Genomic DNA, 15894 nt, shown 5'->3' on the forward strand with positions numbered 1-15894 from the left:
TACTGAACAAGAGAAGCAAGCGCCGCTGAGCCAGAACGAGGCCGCACTCAGGCTCAAGAGAGGAAGAGATGGGATAATGGCATAATTTCTGCACGTGCTTAGTTGTGTAAGAGGTAGCCAGTGGCTGGGAAGATGTTCCAGTCTTCTGTTCCCATCTGTGTTAGTCCCTGGAGACTTCTCTACCTTATTCCCTGTGCTCCTACCTCATGGGCAGCCTCATTCCCAGACTTCCTTCTCAAGAACTCTGCAGTGACTAGAGGACCCAGGAGGAAACTGATCTGCCAAAAGGCTGCTGTCATCTAAGGCCTCCTCCCGCAGCAGGGGCTGAAAGCTGGCCTTACACCCGGGACTGTCTTGCCTTCTTGTTATACGCTGCGCTCTCCTACCTCTCAGAAGACAGAATTGACAGGTGAGGTTAGTAATGCTCACTGTGAGAAGCGGGGAGGGGGTGCCGAGGGAGGGTAGAACTGGTGTGGGCATCACAGCTGCTTTTCATTCCCCCCTCATCTCCATTGAAAGAGGAGTGGTTCTGCTTTGGTGGAGGAGGTCCTAGGTCAGGCCCCTGTTCCCACATCCCTGCGTGAGGGTCTTTCCTAGCTGGCCAGAAATGCGACCTCACTGGATGACAGTTAATATTTATATCCCTCCAGGTGGCTCCTCAGCAGAGGTTTTCATTAGCATGCGGGCCTTACTCTCATTAAGAATTGATGTCAGTAGCATTTATTTTTTACTGCAGTTAGAGGAGGGAAAAGGTTAGGTCCTTGCAGATTCCACTCAGCTATCTGACTCCCTCCACACCCCCAGCGCGCCTTCCTGAGGCTCTTCCTTTGAGGCCAAGGGAAACTGTGAGATCTGCAGCCTAAAAGGAGGGGAAGAGAGTCACCCAGTCCTCCTCCATGCTTCCTGCTCACACCATACACGTAACACACACACACACACATATGCAAATGATGTTCCTGGTGCATGTAAAAGAAACATCTATTCACTTCGAATAGACAGGGAGCTGACAGACCAAAGACAGATTCAAGTGCAGCTTGGTTTAGTGATGTCTATTGGAGTTACAGTGGGCAGATGCACCACTGAAAAGTCCTTCCTCTAGTCATTGTTGTTTTTTTTTTTACATCTTATTTAACATTTCTAAGATTTTGAATGGTCATTGGAGCCCCGGGGGAGGATGAGGGGATGGTCTTGTCTCCCACACCAAGAGGAAAATTAATAGCCCCATTATCATAGATCTGGACCTGCTGCACACTTCTGTTTGCTCTGTGGTCATGATAGCTGTCCAGGATCTCCTATATGTCATTCTTCATGCTCTGCTTCCTGACGGTGACAATCATGGCAAGCCTGAAGGAGACAGCTAACACACACACACACACACACACACACACACACACTCACAGGGACTCTTGAGGAGCTGAGAGGAAGAAAGTCCAGACTCTGCAAGTCCTGGGGTCCTGGCTCTGCCAGTGCATGGGCATGGGACAAGCAGAGCTCACCCAGTTGATCTCTAATCTCTTTGATTTAGCACCATTGTAAGTCTCAAGCCTCCCACATCGTGGCCGGCCTCATTCTGTGAGGGGCGGGTGGATCTTTGGAGGTCCACTGGCTGTTTACTCCAACTCCGTTCCTGCTGATGTCTCTCCACCTTGTGTGCCTCCTGTGGCTACTTCCTTTTCTTCTTGTATTTATTCAAACACTAAATTCTACCTCTTTTCTTTGTGTCAGCTCAAGTCCCGCTCACACTTGTAGGAAGACTCCGATTCTGAATCTTGGAGATGAGGATAGATCAGGAGCTAGGGCCACTATGGGCCAAACTCTGTTTGGTGGTTTTCTGTCACATGCCACCCCCCACCAACAACAGAAAACCTTAGATGCCAGAGAGCGAGGTTTTTGTTCCTGCGGCATGCCATCAGGGACTTTCCTCTTTCTGAGTCTAACGCTGACTCTTCCTTTAGTAAAGCTTCTCTGAGCTTTTCTCTGAGCGTCATCTCTCCTGTGTTGCTAGCCACCATCCACCTTTATTGAGACAGGACACTGATAAGCTATAGCAGCTATAGAAAGGCTTGTAGGTGGAACTACACTTTTTTTTCCCCCCTGATAACGCTGTTCCAGAAATAAATAAAGCCCTCCATGTACCAGAGACAGAGAAGGCAGGGCCACCTGGTGATGATATAGACAGACTGAAAATAGCCAGTGGATTCAGGGAAGGCTAAGATGCTGTTGTCTGAACAGATTAAAAAAAAAAAAAGTCATTTAGAGCTGGGCATGGTGGTGCATGCCTTTAATCCCAGCACTCAGGAGGGTTGCTCTGAGTTTGAGGCCACCCTGAGACAACGTAGTGAATTCCAGTTCAGCCTGGGCTAGAGTGAGACCCTACCTCAAAAAGCCAAAAAAAAAAAAAAAAAAATCTTTAGAAACTTTATGACTCATGTAACCTGGGAAAACAGGCAGTAACTGTTTTATTCACATGTGCCTTTGGTGAAAAAGGGCCACAAAGTGCACAATATGAAAATCGGCAAAGGTCTGACCGCTCCGTCTCCACAAGTACCACCCTTCCTTGACCGAGCTCAGAGGATAAGCACGTTCCGAGGAAAAGACCGACAATCATAGTTTACTCAGATGCTTCCCTGACAAGGCTATAAATAGCTTCTGATATTTGCTGAAATCTTAGGGCTGACAGAGGTTTCTGCCTCAGGTTGGATAAAGGCCTACTGTACTCAGACTAAAAGAATTCAAAAAGTTATTCTGTAGACTGAGACTTTACACATCCTGATGGCCCCCATTCGGTTCTCCAGTACCCATGTCAAGCCAGATGTACAGAGCGGCACCTGCGTAGGCAGGAGTTCGGGTGGTGGCGTAGCGATGGGGGCCCTGGTGCGCCCCTTCTCACTCTCAGGCCTGGGCTCAGTTCCCCAGTACCCATGAAAACCAGACACACAAGTGGTGCAGACATCTGGAGTTCATTTGCAGTAGCAGGAAGCCCTAGAATGCCCATTCATGTTCTTTCTCTCAAATAAATAAATAACAACTTAAAAAATGTCAATACATATTTATAATACATCCAGGTTTTTTAATATTTTATTTTTATTTATTTATTTGAGAGAGGGAAACAGGCGGGGTGGGGGGAGGGGAATGGGCATGCCAGGGCTTCCAGCCACTGCAAATGAATTCCAGATGCGTGCGCCACATTGTGCATTTGGCTAACGTGGGTCCTGGGGAATCAAACGGAGGACCTTTCACTTTACAAGAAAGCGTCTTAAGTGCTAAGCCATCTCTCCAGCCCAATATTTTTATATTTATTTATTTATTTATTTATTTGACAGGGAAAGGGCACAGGGGTGGGGGGAGAGAATGAATGGGCATGCCAGGGGCCTCCAGCCACTGCAAACAAAATCCAGATGTGTACCCCCTTGTGCATCTGGCTAACATGGGTCCTGGGGAATTGAACCTGGGTCCTTTGGCTTTGCAGGCAAGTGCCTTAACCATTAAGCCGTCCCTCCAGCCCCAACACGTACAAATTTTATGTAGAACTACATGGAACAGATCATATGTGAAAAACCCTGCACTCTGCAAATGACTCTAAAAACCCCGGAGCCCCAAGGCCCCTTGCTGTGATGTAAAAACCTTTATCCTCTGGGCAGCGGGGCCCTTTGAGCTGCACAACCCTCCTCTCTTTGCTCCAGCACACTCCCTTCCTTGGGAGTGTATCCTGTCTTGCTTTATTTTCTTCTGCTAACTAGGTGTCTGTGTCCAATTACATCCTGAGAGATCTCCATAGGCCAAGGAAATCCTGTGACTGAACACACTAGTAAATTTTATCTAGAAGGGGAATAAATAGGCTGAGGCTGATGTTCAAGTGGTGACTCAGAAACAGTCACTCCTAGTGGCCAGGATTGGGGTGACTGGCCTCTGTTGTGGTCAGTTTCACATTGCTGGCAAAATGCACCCAACCAAGAGCAGTTTATGGGAGGAAAGGGTATATTTTGGCTTAAAAACTTGAAGGGGCCAGGTGTGGTGGCACACACCTTTAACCCCAGCACTTGGGAGGCAGAGGTAGGAGGGTTGCCATGAGTCTGAGGCCACTCTGAGACTACGGAGTGAACTCCAGGTCAGCCTGGGCTAGAGTAAGACCCTACCTTGAAAAACCACAAGAAAAAAAAAAAATTGAAGTGAAGCTCCATGATGGCAGGAAGAAACAATGGCATGAGCAGAGGGTGGACATCACCTCCTGGCCAACATCAGGTGGACAACTGCAACAGGAGAGTGTGCCACATACTGGCAAGAGGAAGCTGGCTTTAACACCCATAAGCCTTTCCCAACAATACATCACCTCCAGGAGGCTTCAATTCCTAAATTGCCACCAGGTGGAGACCTAGCATCCAGAGTACATAAGTTTATTGGAGACACCTGAATCAAACCACCACCTTCTGATCTTGGTCCCCGTAAACTGATAACCATCCATGATGTAAAATGCAATGCATTCAGCCCAACTTTAAAGGTCCCATAGTTTTTATCAATCTCAATGATGTTCAAACATCTGCATAGTCTAAGGTCTTAAAAAATATTTCATTTTTATTTATTTGAGAGAAAGACGGAAGGAGGGAGGGAGAGAGCGAGAGAGAAAGAACAGAGAAAGAGAGAATGAATGACACACTAGGGCTTCTAGCCACTGCAAACGACCTCCATCCAGATGCATGCACCACCATGTACATCTGGCTTATGTATATACTGGGGAATTGAACCTGCATCCTTATGCTTCACTGGCAAGTGCCTTAACCAGTAGATATCTCTCCAGTCCCTAGTATAAGGTTCTTTTAACTGAGCCATAATACCAAAAACAAAACCATAATGGTACAGAATAAATATTCACACTGCAAAGATGACATTGCGCATAGCAAAGAAATATTAAGCCAATAAAAGATTTAAAACAAACAGGGAAAATATCAAATACTGTGTTTCCAAGTCTGACAACCCTAACCAGTGACAAATCTCCAAGTTCAGTAATTCTAACCAGTGATGAGTCTCTTGAGTTCCAATTCTGCCCCTCCAGCTAGGCTACTCACAGTACTGGAAAACTTCATCCAGTGCTGGCAGCTCTCCTTAGGAGCCATTCCATTGTCTTGGCTTCTCCATTGTGTCTCTACTGCAACCCACAGTTCATCCTCATGGCTCCACTGGGCCTTCATGCAGGTAATCCAACAGGCCTCCTGTACACTGCCCATGGCCATTTCCAAAATACAAAACAATGTTGCAAATTTAGTGACCCTCTCTTTCATGCATTTGTTATACTCCATAATACCAATACTCCAATTAACCAACTTGTTAATCCAGGAGGGAATAAAGCCAACTTTGAAGAATAGGACAGTCCTTCAGCATTCAGTTCCCTTCAAAAGACTGTATTCTTCCTATTGTCCCAATGGAGATCAGCTGGCCCAATCTCAATGGTTGTAATCTCTCAAATAATTGCAGCTGGATGGGCCCAAATATTTCCTTTTTTTCTGTGCCATATTCCTCTGGTCTTACCAGTGCATTTCTGTGAAATGCAATCCTGCACAAGTTCTCAGGACAGGATCATAACAACAAGCCTCTCACACAAGCTACTTCTAGCCCAGACCAGGCAAAGCTCTTTCTCAACCTCATAAGCCAAACCCCACAGTTCTTACTGCACTAAGGTCTTTCAGATGATCAGAATGGTCCATCAAGCTGTACTTACAGCACTGCAAGGAGTGTCCTAGACAAGGATTTCAAATCCATCCACATAGTCAGGTTTCTAGTAGCCCATCCCCAGCAATACATCACCCTCATGAGGTTTCAATTCCCAAATTGCTACCAGCTGTGGACCTTGCATTCAGAACACATAAATTTATGGGGGTCACCGGAATCAAACCACCACAGCCACTTTTGTAGTTTAGATAAAGTTCATATTTTGTGTGCTTAGATATAAGAGGGTTTTAAAAAAATTTTTGTTTATTTTTATTTATTTGAGAGTGACAGAGAGAGAAGGAGGCAGAGAGAAAGAGAGAGAGAGAGAGAGAGAGAGAGAGAGAGAGAGAGAGAGAGAGAGATGACATTGGGCATAGCAAATAAATATTGAGCCATTACAAGATTTAAAACAAACAGGGAAAATATCAAGCACTGTGTTTCCAAATCTCACAAGTTTTACCAGTGACAAATCTCCGAGTTCAATGATTCTAACCAGTGATAAGTCTCTTGAATTCCAATTCTGCTCCTCCAGCAAGGCTACTCACAGTACTGGAAATAGAGATATATAGATAGAGATAGAAAGAGAGAGAGAAAGAGAGAATGGGTGCATCAGGGCCTCCAGCCACTGCAAACAAGCTCCAGATGCATGTGCCACCTTGTGCATCTGGCTTATGTGGATACTGGAGAATCTAGCCTTGAATCAGGGTCCTTACCCTTCACAGGTAAGCACTTAACCTCTAAGCTCTCTCTCCAGGCCAAGAGGGTTTTCATTTATGAGTGAGCGAGCAAGAACAAGAGAGAGAAAGAGAGAGAGAGAAAATGGGCACACCTGGGTCTCTAGCTACTGCAAACGAACTCCAGATGCATGCACCACAATGTGCATCTGGCTTATATGGATACTGGGGAATGGAACCTGGGTCCTTAGGCCATATAGGCAAATGCCTTAACTGCTAAGCCATCTATCTAGTCTGTGTTTTTTGAATATTTATTTGTTTGAAACCATCAAGGTCATGTAACTGTGTACCTATACACTAAAGCCTGGGAGAAGAACAGATATTTTAAAGAAAGACATTTGTAGGAGGGTGTTGTGGTGCAAGCCTTTAATCCTAGCACTTGGAAGGCAGAGGTAGGAGGATTGCCATGAGTTTGAGGCCACCCTGAGACTACATAGCGAATTCCAGGTCAGCCTGGACTAGAGCAAGACCCTACCTTAAAAAAACCAAAAAAAGAAAGAAAGACAGACAGACAGATAGACAGACATTTGTGTCCCTCACTTTGGCTATCAGACTACTGAAACAGAGGCTCCAGAGAATCCTATGCTGGGAGAAAGACTGTAAAGTTCTGTTACCAGGCACAAGAGGAATTTGCCTGTCAGGAAGAGAGTGAATTCCCTTCTGGCCGCTTGTCTTACAGTTAAATTGACACATTGACAAGGGAACACCAAGGCCTGGATGATGGTACCAGACCAACCTCCAAGTGAAAAAGCCACTCTTTTACTTTATGTCACTGAATGAACATTAAGGGAAAGAAAATTCCAGCTCTGTATAAACTGGCTCTACCTGTGTGACATTCAAGAGAAACAAAAAGTCAGGGTTAAGAATTTCCCCAGGCTCTCCACAGCACACACACACTGCCTTCTGAAGAGAAATTAAAATTTCATGTCGGCACCATTTGAATGCAAGAGTAATGAAAACATTTGAATCTCAGCATTTTAGGTGCAATCTAGAGACAGAACTCACAATCAGTGTCCTACTTAAAAACTGCAATAATCTTTGGTGGGGTGGGGGCATTACCTCACAGGTGCTAACTAATTTATTTCTTTAAATTTCATTTTGGTTGATTTTTTTTTCAAATAACATACTTTCTATTTGCAGGACCTTGAATTTATTAGTTTTCTTTCCCACCAACATGACCATTATTTTAGCAAACAAATGCTTCTGGTGAACAACAACAACAAAAATCCCCCTCTAAACATATGATTTTCCAAATCATGTTCTTCAGGAGAAAGTCAAATAATGAGATGTTGATCCTAGAAGGAAGACCTTAGGGTCCTGGGGGCCAGCAGCCACATCACAAAGCTACAGCGTAAGGACAGAAGTTGATTTTATAGCTTTGGACTCCGTGTTTTAGATGAAAGCCTGACACTTCTCTCTCCATCCCCAGAGAGTAAGATGTGGAGGCTGGGCAGAGAGATTTTGACTGGTTTACTGCTGGACCCCTAGTGCCTGGAATAGTGTTTGATGAGTTAGAGGTGTTTGTTAAGTGAATATAAAATTACTAATTGTTTTTTGCCCACCGGGCATGGTGGCGCACGCCTTTTAGTACCAGCACTCGGGAGGCAGAGGTAGGAGGATCACCGTGAGTTCGAGGCCACCCTGAGAATACAGAGTGAATTCCAGGTCAGCCTGGGCCACAGTGAGACCTTATCTCAAAAAAACAAAAACAAAATAAATAAATAATTAATATTTTTTATATAGGGAAAGGCAATGATTGGAAGCCGTGGGAAACTGTTATTTAAGATGGCTGGGGTTATAGAAGCCAGCCGTGGCTTTCCCCTTTGTATACAGGGGTCTGAGGATTGAACTTGGGTACTCAGGCTTGAAATGTGAATGATTTATCCACTGAGCCATGTCCCCAGCCTGGAAAAGATTTACTGAAAAGAAGATTTATGAAAGGAAGCAGGCTTCATGGAGAGACTGAAGCACGCGAAGTCTCAGAGAGACTCTCTTTTCCAGAGAGGCAATGCGAAGGTCTTTCCTAACAGTTCAACGGAAGTTACCTGGCCTGTGGAGCATCTGTGAGAGTCCATCTCCAGATACGTAAGTGGGTATCTTACTATCTTGTTAAATAGCATATGTTATAGCACCGATTGTCTGTCTATCCTGAGATTGGCCTTTCTGGGTAAGGCACCATCGGCTAGGAGTTAGATTCCCAACGTTGAAGACATTCAGACCTTCTACTTTCTGTGTTCTGCAATGACCATTAGGTTTGGCAGGAGCTGCTGTGGAATCTGAAACCCAGGCTTGAGCCTTTGGAGGCTAGCATCAGGCCCTGGTGGAGAGAAATGGCCTGTGTAACTGCTTTGCTAATTCTACCCTTCCTAAATCTTCCCTTCCTCCAACTTCTTCTCACAGGTATTTGGGGAATACTACCCCATTATTTCCCAACTCCTAAATTTAGGTCTTTACTAAACAATATCTTAAGGAAACTTTGCTGCATCCAACTCGTTCCATATAAATGGAAGGGATGTAAATTTAAAGAAATCAAAGTGGAACTTGAGACTTATAGTTCTAGCCTCAAGTTAGCCACTCACAAAGGCCTCCATCTCTCCCTACCTCCCATCCTTTCTTTTCTTTTAAAAATATTTATTTACTTACTTATTGGAGAAAGAGAAAGCAAGAGAGAGAGAGAGAATGGGCATGCCAGATTTCCAGCCACTGCAAATCAATTCCAGATACATGTACCCCTTTTGCATCTGGCTTACATGGGCAGTAGGGAATCGAACCTGGGTCCTTAGGCTTCACAGGCAAGCGCCTTAACCGCTAAGCCATCTCTTAAAAGGTGGTACGACTCACCACACAAGCCAAGCACGTAACAAGACTATATATGTGTGAAAGTATACACCTAATCACTTAATGTCACACAATATGGAGAGAGAAGATAGGAGCATGGAGATGGAGAGCGAAGAAAAAACGTGTGCAGCATACCTCCGCTCTGCTTTGGGGGAGTCAGAGCATAAACACATAGAGGACTCATGAGGCATTTTGCTCTGAGGTGCAGTGCAGGGTTTGAACCCCAGGACCTTGCATGTGTTAGCCAAATTCTCTGCCACTGAGCTACACACCCAGCCCACACATGAAGGGTTTGACATCTACTTTTTTTAATATAATTTTTTGTTACTTTTTTATTTATTTATTTGAGAGTGACAGACAGAGAAAGAGGCAGATAGAGAGAGACAGAGAGGATGGGCACGCCAGGGCCTCCAGCCACTGCAAACAAACTCCAGACGCATGCACCCCCATTGTGCATCTGGCTAACATGGGTCCTGGGGAATCGAGCCTCAAACTGGGGTCCTTAGGCTTCACAGGCAAGCACTTAACCACTAAGCCATCTCTCCAGCCCAACATCTTTTGACAGGAGGGACACAGATCTTTCAACATCATTCACCTGACAGGATTGTCATCGTGCGGCTACTGGGTGAGGAAGGTGGCCAGGGCCTGCAGTCCTCTAACGTGATGACTGTCAGGTGTGACTCCTGCTCCAAAAGTGCCAGCCCAGACACCACTTCCCATCTGGGAGACTGTGTGACCCTCCTGCTACCTAGAGTGTGATGATCCCCCCTCCCCCAAGGTTCTGAACATCCTGAGAGACCTGCGTGGGCTTATTCAATCAATCCTCATGAGCAGAAGTGATGTGAACTTCTGCGTGTCTTCTTGCTTTCTGCTCAGCAGCCCAACTATTTCACCGGAGTTTAAGCTCTTTTGGAGCTTCTGGGAATTCCAAATCGGTATTAAGGACTCTTGCTTGGTTCAATAGGGGATAAATGTAGTCCTATTGTGGTGGTTTGATTCAGCTGTCCCCCATAATCTCAGGTGCATTGAATGCTAGCTTCCCAGCTGATGGGGATTTGGGAATTAATGCCTCCTGGAGGGAGTGTATTGTTGGGGGCAGGCTTATGGGTGTTATAGCCAGTTTCCCCTTGCCAGTATTTGGCACACTCTCCTGTTCCTGTTGTCCACTTTATGTTGGCCAGGGGGTGGTGTCCACCCTCTCTACTCATGCCATTGTTTTCCCCTGGCATCGTGGAGTTTCCCCTCAAGCCCCCCACAAGCTGCTTTTGGTCAGGTGATTTCTACCAGCAATGCGAACCTGACTGCAACATCTATGAACTGAGATAGCAAAGTAAAGTGGGGAGGGCGGCAAGGCATTCTTATCTCTGCAACTTGGGAAAGAAATTACTGGCCAGGGAGGGAATACTTGAGGAGGAAGAGAATCGGGATTAGGCATGCTTGTCTTAAGTTAATAGAGAAGACTCTGCAAACACACACCTGGTACAACCCTGTGGAGGAGCAATTCATTGTTGTATACTGCTGGATTCAGTCATTTTACTTCTAGGCATTTACTCAAGAAAATCATGTTGCTGGGCGTGGTGGCACAAAACTTTAATCCCAGCACTCAGGAGGCAAAGGCAGGTTTGAGGCCACCCTGAGACTACATAGTGAATTCCAGGTCAGCCTGGGCTAGAGTGAGACCCTACCTCAAAAACAAGAAAAAAAAAAAAAAAAAGTAAGTTATCTACAGGATTCTAAAGATGCTACAAGGACCTTTATCACAGCCATGTTTCAAAGTGAAAAGGAAAGAGAAAACCCCACCTCCAAAGCCAAGCTTTAATGGCACGAACAAATGTATTACGCGCTAAAAAACCCCACAATAAACAATCTGCACAGGATAATTCTACTGTGCTCACATATACATATGTAGGACTAGTTTTAAAAGATGTTGACAATTTAGTAACACTGCAAGATATCATGAAGCTTACCTTTTAAATTTATAGTTTCTAATTTTCTGTAACAAATATATTTTTAATACCAAAAAGATTTTTAATTAAAATATTCTTTTATTTGGTATTTTCTTAAATAAAAAAGGAGAGTCTAATTTTCTTGTGGCCTGTATATAATAAATTTTGTGTGTTCTTTTACTCATACATATTTAAGAAAAATAAGTTAAAAAAATTAAACTGGGTTCCTGCCCCATCATGGCTTCTTCATGATTTTTATTTACTCATTCAATGGAGTCTCTGATTAAAACTTTTTTTTATTTATGAGAGAGAGAGAGAGAGAGAGAGAGAGAGAGAGCGAGAGATATGGAGGCAGATAAAGAGAACATTAGTGTACCAGGGTCTCTAGCCACTGCAAATGAACTCCAGATGCATGTTCCATCTTGTGTATTCAGCTTTATGTGGGTCCTGGGGAATCAAACCTACATCCTCTGGCTTTGCAGGCAAGCACCTTAACCGCTAAGCCATCTCTCCAGCCCTTATCATTTCAGTGATGACAGCATATCCTTGGCTCAACATAAAACCAACAAAGCAAAAGCCAGGTAGTCATAAAGAGGAGCCAGTGAGGAACCCCAAAATTCCTTATCAAAATGACCACTCCATTCTTCCAGGGCCTGCTTGTCCAAGGCATTTCACTAATTCAGTAGGTGGAGAGAAAATTGAGACATTGTCCTTACAAGCCACAAGGGTTCCCTATGAGGGTGAATTATCAATCAATGCTTATTTTTAGGAAAGATGGCTTGGCACTTTAGCAGGTCTGACCTCTTTGGTATTCTGGAACTTCACGATTTATTTCTTAAAGAACAAAGTCACACAGTTTCCCTGCCTGGAGCTATTTGCAGGTATGGTCAACATCTATTAGCTAGGCTCCAACCCCTTGCTCATCCAGTGAGGGGTTGGCTGAGACGGTAATAATGGGAGTGTCTTGATCTGCAGCCTGGAGAGCGCGCATATACCCTCATCCTTACCAACAGCACTTGGCTGATCGACTGCACGCTCCACCTCCTCTCTGAAGACGAAGAGGGTACTGACACACATCCGTTTCACTCAACTACAAATAGGAATGACACCAACCAGTGTACCCCAATCCTTATGAAGGCCCTTCTTCCTCTCATACGCATCTGGGAGTCTGAGCCCTCTCTACTGTCTCAAGATTCTGGAGAGGTTGGAGTTTTGAACACTGAGGGTCCCAGTAGTGGGCAGGGTGCAGAGCCGTCGCACTAGATGAAGACACTGCCTCTGTGGCGATGTGGGGGTGCCTGTGCTCCACGGGCTCCCCTCCTCTGTCCCGCTTGGGGAACCTGGCTCCCAGTAGCACTAGCTCTGCAAGGCAGTCTTCTTCCAGACCTTTTCTCATCTTTGGTGATGGGAGGGCGAGGAGTGGAGGACTTAACCGACACCATGCACATCTTTTAGCTAGTGGGGGAAACTGCCTGCCAGGTCACTTTGCACAGCACAGCATAGGGAAAGGGTGCTCGTCTTCCTCTGCGCCTCCATGTGCTCACCCGGGAAGCAGAGACATCAACCACCTGGGGCTGGGTGTGCGTGGTGGCACAGACCTTGGAGGCGGGGGCTGAGGCAGGAGGTTGATCATGAATTTGACACCAGTAAGACCTTGTCTCAAAAAAGGGGGGTGGCGGAAAGCAACAACAAAGAGACCTGGCAGCGTGGGCGAGGACGGGAGATTGCGCAGAACAGCACAGCACCTGCCCAAGTGAGCGTTCCGTAAAAGCCGGGCGGCTGGCCGGGTCTCTCGCACTCCCTTGCTAAGACAGAGGTCCGACCGAGGCCCGGAGCCAGGCTTCAGGGATGCAGTGGACCCTAGGGATCTGGCGGTGCAGTTTCCCGCCACACTTGGAGTTTCCATCTCCATGCTCTTTTGAAGTCCTGCTGAAATCTGGCCACGGAAAAGCTAATGTTCCAATTTGCAGAAAAAGACGCAAAGTTAACAGACATACTTTTCTTCATTTTTCATTTTTTTTTCCTCCTAAACTTGCTTCCCCAGCACACGACAAAAATCAGCAAGAACACACTGACAAGAACACTGAAATTTCGGATGCGTTAAGACTGACGGCTCGTTTCGTTTTTTTTTTTTTTTTTTTCCTTTTAATCACTGAGCCACTGAAGTATCTGAGGCTACAGAAAACAATTCAGTAGGTAGTTATGTGAGATTCGATCCCAGTTCCTAACAGAGCACACCAAATATGTCAATACTTTGGTGTTCTTCAAAGAAACTGATTCCAGGTTGGTTTGTTCATAGAAAACTTTGGCCCACTGATTTTAATACAGGCCCTGGCAGCCACTTGTTTAGTGAGACCCTAAATGAATCTCCATCGTCCCCACCCCTGCTTTGTTTCTGTGATAACACAGGGCTAAGGATACCTAACATTTGTACAGCTTTCCCTAAGACTATTCTCATACAAACACCAAATATCTTAAAATATATAAACCACTGAGTCTGGGTCCCTTCTGCCTCACTAAGACACTAGAAATACCGGACTGGGGTTTTAAGTGTTCTGGGAGGTGCCAGCGTGCAGCTGGAGCAGAGAACCGGAGCTGGGCGCAGACTTGCCTTTTTGAGCACTGAGCCCTTTCCTGTGTCCCCTCGCCCTCATCCTAAACACCAATCTCAATGGCTGCAGGTGCTAGAGAACCCTGGGCATCTCCTTTTTGGGGTAAGGGTGTCTAAAAGTGTGTGTGTGTTTCTTTTTTTATTTTGGAGGCAGGGCCTCTCTCTAGTCCAGGCTGACCTGGAGTTCACTATGTAGTCTCAGGCTGGCCTCGAACTCATGGCGATCCTACCTACCTCTGCCTCCCGAGTGCTGGGATTAAAGGCGTGTGCCCGGCCGTAAAAGTTGTTTTTTTTATCATCAAATCAACCTTTTTATAGCAGAGACAGCTGCATTACATTGCTCACTGGCTAGTGAGGGGAACTATGCCTGCAGGGAGAAGACGCTGCCTGTTCTAATTTTATAGGGAGGAAAAAAATGTATAAAGTTTTCATAGAAAACATACTTTGCTTATTTCTGAAGTAGGTGCTTACTCTAGCCCAGTACCCATGTCCTCATCTACCAGAATGTTCCATCTCAAAGACGGGCAGCTGAGCCACTGCCGACCGTCCATTTCCTCCTGCTGAGTGCAGAAGCATTGAGTCTGACGTTCACCTGGCTGGCATGTTCCTCTCCCCACTCACAAAGCATTACCCATTGCTAAGAACAGCCTGCGGCTAAACCCCACCATCAGTGAGTGATAGAAGTGACAATATTCATACAAGCAATGGGTGTTTAGGAAAACATCTGAGGAAGTAGGCAAAGAGAAAAGTACTACTGGTTTTTAAAAAGTACTAAGGCTGGGCGTGGAGGCACAGGCCTTCAACCCCCCAGCACTCAGGAAGCAGACGTAGGAGGGTCACTGTGAATTCGAGGTCAGCCTGAGACGACCTGGTGAAATCCAAGCCAAGCCTGGACTAGAGTGAGACCCTATCTCGAAAAACCTGGTGTGCATATAAAATCCATGTTTTCTTCAAATGTCAAAAAGAAGTATGTATGCGCTTCCAAGTTAGGAAGGCTCTTTGGCCATATGAGTTAAAATAATTTACCTGGGCTGGAGAGATGGCTTAGCTGTTGAGGCGTTTACTTGTAAAGCCAAAGGACCCAGTTTGATTCCCCAGGACCGATGTAAGCCAGATGTACAAGGTGGTGCATGTGTCTGGAGTTCATTTGCAATGGCTGGAGGCCCTGGCACAGACATTCTCTCTCTCTCTGTCTGTCGCTCTCAAATAAATAAGTAAAGATAAAATATTAAAAAAATAATTTCGGGGCTGGAGAGATGGCTTAGTGGTTAAGTGCTTGCCTGTGAAGCCTAAGGACCCTGGTTTGAGGCTCGATTCTCCAGGACCCACGTTAGCCAGATGCACCAGGGGGCGCACGCATCTGGAATTCGTTTGCAGTGGCTGGAAGCCCTGGCGCGCCCATTCTCTCTCTCTCAAATAAATAAATAAAAATAAACAAACAAAAAAAATTTCCCTGCTTCTATGGTGTTCTGGACTGCGTTCATTAAGACTAACTTGAATATGATGGAGAATGGAATTTCAAAGGCAAAAGTGTGGGGGGGAGGGAGGGAATTAACATGGGATTTTTTTAAAATTATGGAAAATGCTAACAAAAATTAAAGAAATAATAAAAAAAGACTAACTTGGCTCAGCTTGAACAGGGCACCCCATTTGTGGAAAAACAAACGAAATGCACTTTTTTTCATGGACGGCAAAGTTCTTTGAGTGGCACTTGCTGAAATCAGGGCTGGCAACCCTGCATACTAAGGACTCTGAGGGGACAAGGACACTGAGTCTGATTTCAGGGGATCCTAGGCAATTGCTAGGGGCAGACTTTGAATGGCCATTGGCTGGTTTAGGCTGACTGAAGCGGCCTCAGAGCAGACGCATCAGGAAAACCAAAACCGAAGAACTACTGTAAGCCCAACTTTATGAAAAATCCCCAAACAGCAGCAGAAACCTTATCTGCCATTAGCTTAAGGAATCTCTTGTGTGCAGAACAACTTCCCATGGAGGTAAAAAAACAAAACAACCCAGGTGGCCATGGTGACATTATAAAACTTGAAGATGCCTGTCCACTGCA

Source organism: Jaculus jaculus, chromosome 17 (genome assembly GCF_020740685.1).
Source record: "Jaculus jaculus isolate mJacJac1 chromosome 17, mJacJac1.mat.Y.cur, whole genome shotgun sequence".
Lineage (NCBI taxonomy): Eukaryota > Metazoa > Chordata > Mammalia > Rodentia > Dipodidae > Jaculus > Jaculus jaculus.